Raw genomic sequence first — 6,111 nt, forward strand, 5'->3', positions numbered from 1 at the left:
ATGAGATATTTTAGGCATAACCTGGTACAACATAGAATCCCAATTTTCCAAAGAAATATCCTAATAAAATCCTAATCTATTTTTGGTTAGTTATAAGACATATTTAGAACTACTAAGAAAGAAGAAAGAGGGTGATTCGCCTTTGCAAAATGATTTTCCCTAATATTGTAGTATACACTTCCCTCGGGAGAATTCTTAATGTGCTGAAAGTGTTCTTATACATAAAACGATTATAAGAGATTGTTTTCCAGGCTAGGAATCAGAGCAGTGTTGCTTTTCTGTAAGTCAGTTTCAGTATCAGACAGCTGGTTTTATCAGTAAGGGAAGGGTATTTAACATCCTTCTGCCCAATACACCAAGAGAAATGTCTATCTGTTTCTATGCCCTGCTTACAAAGGTTATGTTTATTTTGGTCATTACTCACTTCAACCTACAATGTGATGCATTGCCAATGTGCATGTTGGTTTACATGTACACTTTTTGAATTATTAAAGCACCTGTGATTAGTAATCCTTCTTTTACAAACTCCTCTTGGAAATAAACTTCAAATCCTGGAGAAAAGGAGATCTGTCTTTTAAAACTTTTAAAACTTTAAAAACATTTTACAGTACATGTTCCTCAATCGCAGGTCACATTAAAATAAATGCATCTTATATGCTGAGTTTATACATTTTATTTTATACACGAACTTAAAGGTATCTAATGTTTAAGATCCTACTACATCATGCAATATAAAAATCTGCCTGAGTCTTGAGAAATCCTATCAGCTTAACGAATCGATCCCACTGGTCAATCCTTAACGCTTGAAAGGTACTATTAAAAACGCAGCCTTTGTGTCTAGGAATGTTGGTGCTAGAAGTCAGGTAGCCTCCTTCACTTTGGATGGCTAATGACTAGAAAGGGAAGAGTTCCGGGAGAGCTGATAACCATCTGTTTGTTGCTGTGGGTACTACTTAAATGGGTGAGGTTCATTTTGAGAAAATTCATAGCGTTAAACGTTATGCATGCCTTTGTATTTTATACTTAAATACTTTAAAGTATATCTAAGTACTTTACCCTTAAATTTTTTAAGTCTGTTTCCCTACATAGAAACACATGATAGCAGGGGTAATTAGAATCTATAGATAATTTTACCCAATATCTTATTTTTTTTCAGGCCACTAAGCCTTTTCCAAAGCTGCTAATTAAGAGTTGTTGCATTGTAGTTTTCTTTTCTTTTTTTGTTATTGGCCTCATTCATAGCTGTGGGTTTCATTTTCTGCTTATCATAAATACGAATCCATGTAACATTGCCTCAATCTTTAAGATTATGCCAAATAACACTCTTGCGTATTTGAGCTTTGGATTTTTGGATTTTTGTCACCCAAGCTTGATTCTTCATTTTCCCCTAACATTTGCTTACATACTATAAATCCCTAGTTACACCTGATCAAGCTGAACTGTATGTAACTAAGCACCCATAGGATGAGTCAGAGCCATTGATTTCATATTGGTTTAAGAAAAATAAAGTGAGGACTGTAGATAGCTGTCTGGCAGTTCCTCAAAAAGTTAAACACAGAGTTATCATTTGACCCAGTAATTTCACTCCGAGATTATATATATATATATATATATATATATATATATATATATATATATAAAACTCCAAGAGAAATGCAAACATATGTCCACACAAAAACTTGTACACAAACAGCATTACTCACAATAGCCAAAAGGTAGGAGCCATCCAAGTGTGGGTGAATGGATAAACAAAATGTGGTAACCCATGCAACGGAATATTTTTGGCAATATAAGGAATGAAGTACTGATACAAGCTAAAATATGAATTAACCTTGAAAATGTGCTAATGCTAAGCAAAATAAGTCAGATGGAAAAGAACGATAACCATATGATTTCACTCATATGTGAGATATAAAATAGAAAGCAACAACAACATAAAAGAAACAAACTCATGGACACCAACAACAGTATGGTGGTTACCAGAGGCGAAGGGAGGTGGGAGGAGATTTAAAAAGGTAAAGGGGGTCAAATACGTGGTGTCGGAAGGACACCCAAATACACTGGGCGTTAAATACACAATGCAATATACTGATGATGTATTATAGAGTTGTACACTTAAAATTTATATAATGTTATTAACCAATGTCACCCCAATAAATTTACTTTAAAAAATAAACCATTATGCTAAGTGAAACAAGCCAGTCACAAAAGACCACATATTATATGATTCCATTTATATGAAATCTCCAGAATAAACAAATCAACAGAGACAGAGGTTAATAGTTGCTTATGGATGGGGGATGGGAAGATTAAATGGGGGGGAAGGTGATTGCTAAAGGATATAGGGTTACTTTTTGAGGTGATAAAATGTTCTAAAATCAATTGTGATGATTGCACAATTGTGAATATACTAAAAACCATTGAATTGTACACTTCAAATGGGTGAATTGTATCTCAATAAAGACACATGTGACTTATATCTCAATAAAGACACATGTGACTTATATCTCAATAAAGCGCTTACCGAAAGAAATTTTTTAAAGTAAAGAAGAACACATGGAAAAATTGACCCAGACATTTCATTAATATAGCTGAAAGTTCAAGGGAACTGTAGTGTATTGCTCCATGGAACCAAGCTGCCAGCTTTTCTCAAGATTAAAACCAAAATCCAAGGAGAAACTTCCACCAACTCTTCCCTTCTCTGTATCTCATTTTCTACTGTCTGCAATCAAAGCCTTTACTGCTTAGGAGTTTAGGCTGTTTCACTAAGGTTTCACTAGTCACCTTTAAACAACCTCCTCAGTTCCTCCTGCCCTGTCTCCGAAGACCCAACCTCTTCACTAATTACAGGAGGTCATTCCCTGTTAGAGTGGGAGCTGCTGCTGAAACTCCTTAAAACATGTTCCCAGGCAACCTGCCTCCAGGTCTTAAATTTTAGAAAGAGAAGAGTGTCTCTAAGGCACAGTGGACTTTAGAAATCTTCAATCAATATGGTAGCTCTAGGACAGCTTCTCAAAGTATGGTCCACGGACCACAGAATCATTCCAGGAGCATGTCACAAGGCAGCTTCACGGGTTTCCCCCACACCTGAGGAATCTGACACTCTGGATAAGAAGTCTGGGGATCTGCATTTTAACAAATTCCCAAAAATGTTAGTGGATGATACTACTCATTTTGCGAATTTTTATGTGGGAAGGGACTAAGGGTAGCCAATTAGCTGGAAGGGGAAGGCGGAGGGTTTGGCTTGAAAACAAATTTAGATGCAAATGTTCTGGGAGTTGGGACTTTGCTGGTCCTCAACCAGGCTCTGCTGCCCAGGTGAAGTTTATGTGCAGGAAGGATTTAGATGGGTGGATTCTAAAGGAAAGGGCCCACCATATTAGGAGCCACACATCCTGGGTGGTAGCCCCTCCTCCCCTCAGTGATCTTGAGCCAGTTCCAAGCTTCTCTAGCCTCACTTGCTTCATCTGTCAAGTGCAAGTTTGCGATGCTTCATCTGCCTGAGGCTGGACCATGGGATCAGTTGGAGTCCCTGATACCTGCAATTTTGAAGTTCGGCCATTCTCATTGCCATGGTTTCTCAGGTGACCAGCAAGACAGCAGGAACCAAGAGAAGCAGGTGAATTGGGGTGTGGAATCATTAAACTTACAGATCCAGAATACCCAGGACAAAACTGAAAACTTAGGCCTCAGGCTCCATGGTCTCATGGTTTTCCATGAGGGGCTATGTCATATGAGGGTGGTGTTGGGATTATAGAGCGGGAACTTCAATGATAACATATCACTTTGCAGAGAAAATAATATAGGAAAGGGGCATGAGGACTACTTTTATAAAAGAAGAAGCTAGGAGGTTGGATTCCAAACCAGCTGCTTACGTGCTCCAAGACACAAAACTCAGGCAGACATTAAGCAATCGTACAGAACAAGCCATTCAAAGGCTTTGTTAAGCAAAGAGATTCCATGACGGCCATTCCTGTAGTTGAACCCACCACAAATAAGATACAGGTTGTACCTTACAAACATCAAAGATAAACCTGCCCCTATTTTTCTTGCATCTTACAGAAGTTAAAGATAAACGTACTATAGTTTTTTTTCCCCTCCTTTCCCCCATACCAATAAATTTTCCATGGAAACAGAAAACACATATAAACCCTAGCCCAGGGGATGGAGGGTGTCTCTCTTCCATTAGTAATTAGAGACCATCACTCTATCTGGGGGGTGGCTTTTCCTTTCCTTTCCTTTCTTACTTACTCTCTGCTAAATACATTTATTTTCACTTTAAACTCTCTATCGGCTCATGTTGGAATTCATTCTATGTGAAGCCAAAAACCTTCTTAGCCCAGGATTTGAGTCCCCACCCTGAGGGGCATTCACCCCAACTCTGGTGACAAAACGGCTGTGGAATTATTTTTTTAATTAAGAGAGAGAATGAAAGAAAACGACCCTGAGGAGAGCTGGCCAAACCGGGCATTCCATTTTTTTTTTCTGACATAACGGTGCAGAGAGGTTGTTAACGATTTGTAATGACGTTGGCCCCTAGACAGACTTGTTTGTTAAACAGAAGAGCTGCAGCCATACTTTTTTCATTGTCGAAATTAAATATGTACTGAAAATGCCTTATAACACAAATCCCACAAAAACAATTTAAGTCTACTGCCCTAAAAATTATTTATGGCTTAAGACTTGGAAACAATCGAAATGTCCATCAGTAGACGACTGGATTAAGAAACTGTGGTACATTTATACAATGGAGTATTACTCAGCTATAAAGAAGAAGGAAATCGTACCATTTGCAACGATATGGATGGACCTAGGGAACATTATGTTAAATGAAATAAGTCAGTCAGAGAAGGACAAATACCATATGATCTCACTTATATGTGGAATCTAAAGAACTGAATAAATGAGTAATGTAAACAGAAATAGTCTCAGAGACACAGAGGAAAAACTGATGGTTGCTAGTTGGGAGGCGGTGGGGATGAAGGAGAAGGGGAAAGGACAAGACAATACAAATTGGTAACTACAATATGGCCTCAGGGATAGAAAAGACAATCTGGGGAATAGAATCAATAATGTTGTAATTATTTTTTAGGGGGCCAGATGGACTCATGTCTTGTTAGGGAGACCACTTCATGGACGGTGTAGAGGCCTGACCATTGCACTGTACATCTGAAACTGCCATTGAATAATATTATATGTCAACTATAATTTAATACATATAGAGTCATGGGATATGGAGTATAGTGTGGGAATGGAGTCAATGGAATTGCAATAGATATGTATGATATCGGGGGTGGGGGGGCAGTGGATTGCGGGAGGGGGGTTGTCACTTTGTGAGGGGTATAACTATTGCATTGTTTTGCACACCTGAAACTAATATAATAAATAAATAAATAAATAAATAAATAAATAAATAAATAAATAAATATTTATGGCTTATACATTTCTAGGGGAGATAAGCTAAGCACATATATAGTAAAGTATGTCTTATAAGTGTGTGAGAGTGTGTGTTTGTGTGTGTTAGAGAGAAACCTTGTAATATCAGACCTTCCTGCTGGTTCAAGTTTCTGTAGAAGTCAAAGCTGTAATTCAGCTATGAGCAGAGCCCATTCCTTTGCTCAGGGACAACCCCTTGAGCAGCCTTTTAGTGGTGCAAACGTGAAGCCTAGACCCTTCAGAAACAAAGATGGTTAAGAAAAAGCTGTAGGATAAGAGAGACTGTCTATGCCTGATCTGAGAGGAGTTGCATATCCTCCTCCCCTAAATGGCTCTTGGTCTGGGGTGCTGGTCAGACTCAGCAGGACAACTTAAAATATATATATAATTTCTAAGCCCCCAGTTGAGACATACTGATTTATGAGGCCTGCAATGGGGTGAGGCACATGCAGATATGTTTAATAAAAGCTCCCCAGAGGTTGGAGATGTCCTCAAAAGCTATGTCTCAGAGACCAATATACCTGTCTGCCTCTGTGTGTGTGTGTGTGTGTGTGTGTGTGTGTGTGTGTGTGTGTGTGTTCTTCTTTCCAGCAACTATTCATGGAAGAAAGGACCTGGGGCCTCCAAAGATAGTCAGAAGATGCACATTCCTATTCTTGAAGCTGGAGGAGAGAC

This window comes from Hipposideros armiger, unplaced genomic scaffold, assembly GCF_001890085.2.
Source record: "Hipposideros armiger isolate ML-2016 unplaced genomic scaffold, ASM189008v1 scaffold_335, whole genome shotgun sequence".
Lineage (NCBI taxonomy): Eukaryota > Metazoa > Chordata > Mammalia > Chiroptera > Hipposideridae > Hipposideros > Hipposideros armiger.